The sequence below is a fragment of the Periplaneta americana genome, chromosome 3, assembly GCF_040183065.1.
Source record: "Periplaneta americana isolate PAMFEO1 chromosome 3, P.americana_PAMFEO1_priV1, whole genome shotgun sequence".
Lineage (NCBI taxonomy): Eukaryota > Metazoa > Arthropoda > Insecta > Blattodea > Blattidae > Periplaneta > Periplaneta americana.
In genome coordinates this window covers 152,112,718-152,116,467 of record NC_091119.1, presented here as the reverse complement: position 1 = coordinate 152,116,467, position 3,750 = coordinate 152,112,718, and the positions used below count along the sequence as shown (strand labels likewise).

At 36.0% G+C, this 3,750-nt stretch overlaps 1 non-coding gene across 1 annotated transcript; it reads right to left on the bottom strand.

Moving 5' to 3' along the window:
• Nucleotides 1-3,008: 3,008 nt before the first annotated feature.
• On the bottom strand, nt 3,009-3,080 carry TRNAT-UGU (transfer RNA threonine (anticodon UGU)). Its single transcript has one exon. It is a non-coding gene; the product is annotated as a tRNA-Thr (tRNA).
• Nucleotides 3,081-3,750: the final 670 nt, after the last annotated feature.

The window sequence follows — 3,750 nt, the reverse complement described above, 5'->3', positions numbered from 1 at the left end:
TTTTGACGTAGTACTGTATATTTCTCCCTCAGTAGGACTGCGATAACTTGGGAACTTTTTTTAGTAGGTTATTTTACGACATTTTATCAACATCTTAGGTTATTTAGTGTCCGAATAGGATGAAGGTGGTAATGCTGGTGAAATGAGTTCGGGTCCAGCACCGAAAGTTACCCAGCATTTGCTCATATTGGGTTGAGGGAAAACCCCGAAAAAACCTCAACCAGGTAACTTGTCCCGACCGGGAATCGGACCCAGGCCACCTGGTTTCCCGGCCAGAGCGCTAGCCGTTACTCCACAGGTGTGGACAACTTGGGAATTGACCGTCACATAAAATATTAACACCATGCCTGTCTTTCTTGTCTTTCTCTTATTCTTATTGTATTCTCATTGTCTTCCTTTCGTTCTTCTTGTATTTCCCTTGTTCTCCTTGTCTTCCCCTTATTCTCCTTGTCTACTTCTTGTGCCCCTTGCGTTCTCCTTATTCTTCTTGTATTCCTCTTGTTCTAGTTGTCTTCGCTTTTTTTCTCCTTGCCTTTCTCTTGTTCTCCTATTCCCCTTGTTTTTCATGTAGGCCTACTTCTCTTGTTCTCCTTGTGTTCCCCTTTTTCTTCTTGAATTCCTCTTGTTATCTCTGCCTTCTCTTGTTCTTCTTATAGGTATTCCCCTTGTTCTCCTTGTATTCTCCTTTTTCCTTGAATTCTCTTTGTTGTCTTTGCCTTCCCCTTGTTCGTCTTGTAGGTATGCAACTTGTTCTCATTGTAATTCCCTTGTCCTCCTTGTATGAATTCCCCATGTCCTCCTTGTATTCCCCTTGTATTATCCTTCTTCTTCTTGTATTTTCCTTTCACTCCTTGTACCCCTCTTTTTCTCCTTGTCTCCCCCTGGCCTGAATGATTCCATTGAATCTGCAGAGTGCAGTGATTTGTTATCCAATAAAATAATGATTGCATACAGAACCTCGTTTCATTTCTTCCAACACACACACACATAAACACACATAGTTCGACATAAAGATATGCAGCATAGTAAAGCTATACATCTGTCGACAGGTGATTGCACCGACATTTAGTCCTATGCAAAGTTAAATATGCAACATAGTAAAGCTATGTATCTGTCAATTTTTGTTACTGGAAACAACAAACGTTTTGCTCTTGGTATGTATATTGTATAGACGCTTTGATCTCACCGTGCAATTAGTCATTTTTGCTTACGGAATATTACAACGATCCGAACACCGACGCTGTTATATGCCTGTATGACTCTGTCCACATAGCATTAAGATGGGCTATACGAATTAAATTCTTAGGGCCATATTCATAGACATTCTTAGCGCGGGCTTCCGGTGGATGATCAGCGAACTAACGTTTTTCGTATTCATAAACCAGTGTTAGCGATATAATATGATATGAATCCTGTACAAGTAATCACTCGATAGTCGGGGCTAGTTTAGCACGCTCGTAGCGCGGACTAGCGAAATGTCTATGCACAGCACCCTTAAGGACTACGGAGACGGTATACAACCATTTCGACAATGGCTGCGAATCTTTGATAATAACTCACGTCAGTACAGTATGTAGGCCTACAGTATTGACAACGGTAAACTTGCTGTATAATGGTAGGCCTAAATAACATCATAAAATATTTTATCTACCGTCTTTCAATTTCTGTATTTAGATCATTACACGTCAATATTCTTTCATGATTAATTTCCTGTTTACAGACACTGTTATAACAGTGAATGTGCATTACTTTTGTCTCTAACGGTTATGTCCGGCATATTTTAATTATCTTTCTAGTTCTTATGAGGTTGAATCTCCGGGTCGCTTAAATTTTTGTGATCTATATCCATACCAGTGGCTTTCCTTCTGCTAATGTCCTTCCTCGATATGTTTGCAAAAATTTCCATGTCGTTTTATGTTATCATTATCATCCTATTATTATTATTATTATTATTATTATTATTATTATTATTATTATTATTATTATTATTATGGGAAGACTGGTCTTCAATAGCTAGGCAGGCACTGACTCTAGAGGAGCAATATCGCCAAACAGAGATTATTATTATTATTATTATTATTATTATTATTATTATTATTATTATTATTATTTAGAGAAGACTGGTCTTCAATAGTTAGCCAGGCACTGGCTCTAGAGGGGCCATATCGCCAAACAGAGATTATTATTATTATTATTATTATTATTATTATTATTATTATTATTATTATTATTATTATTATTATTATTATGGGAAGACTGGTCTTCAATAGCTAGGCAGGCACTGACTCTAGAGGGGCCATATCGCCAAACAGAGATTATTATTATTATTATTATTATTATTATTATTATTATTATTATTATTATTATTATTATTATTATTATTATTATGGGAAGACTGGTCTTCAATAGTTAGGCAGGCACTGGCTCTAGAGGGGCCATATCGCCAAACAGAGATTATTATTATTATTATTATTATTATTATTATTATTATTATTATTATTATTATTATTTAGAGAAGACTGGTCTTCAATAGTTAGGCAGGCACTGGCTCTAGAGGGGCCATATCGCCAAACAGAGATTATTATTATTATTATTATTATTATTATTATTATTATTATTATTATTATTATTATTATTATTATTATTATTAGTGACAAAAGTTTCTAAGGCTAAACAAATAACGCCATTCCAATCTGTTGTATACACTTGCCAAAAATCTAGTCTTTAGTTTAGACTAGTTTTAAAGCTAGTAATACGCGTAGGCCTATTACTCAATTTCGACACCCACAGTGGTCTCTTCCCTGTAAAAATTAATGAAAATGTATGTTGTTTCAAGCGAAAATATTCAACATTTATTGAAATTGACTATTTCGACCAAACAGCAACTATCTTGTAAAATTTCAAGACTACTAACACGGGTATTAACTAATGACATCACCAATGTTGTATTTAGTCACAATGTTACACGATTTTATGGAATACTGATATGAAATCCATTTTAAAAATATTGCCTCCTGTGAGGTTTGAACTCACGACCCCTGGTTTACAAGACCAGTGCTCTGCCACTGAGCTAAGGAGGCGCTTTTACACAGCACTCAGAACCAATGCAGACCTTGTACATTCCGTGCGCATAGACCATTCTAGGAATGTGGGTTTACTCTCTCTCTCTCTCTCTCTCTCTCTCTCTCTCTATGTGAATCTCAACCGTCCAACAGTTCAACCTTGCGCACTTCTGTACAAAGTGTATTATCGATATTTACCCGACAAACAACTCTTGAAATCGATTTCAAAGTCCTGTCCATTGATGACGTATATTGAGTAATAGTTGTCTGTAGTTTGTAAGTAATTAACAGACTAACTCTTAATTTTAAATATTTCACGGTACTCGTTTTTCCCAGAAAGGATTAGGCCCAGAAATCTGCTTCGGAGCTAAAAATAATACATTTAAATCTGTGTTAAATTGGAATTAATTTCACCACTGCTCAGAAGGCCGAAAATTGATTTTAAACAAACATGATACATAGTATTACTCATATTCTAAATACATTGATGAGAAATAGCCAACAGAGTTTGTCTGTAGCTCTCTATCAGGCACAGTGTTCTTTTAAGTGCAGTAAATCTACGACACGGGCCTCCAGCTTTATTTTCCTCCCGTCCAAGGTTTAATTTTAGCTGGGAATATCCGGGGATCAGATCCGAGACGTCTCACCAATGATGAAAGATTATTATCAGTGTTGCAATCTCAAGTGC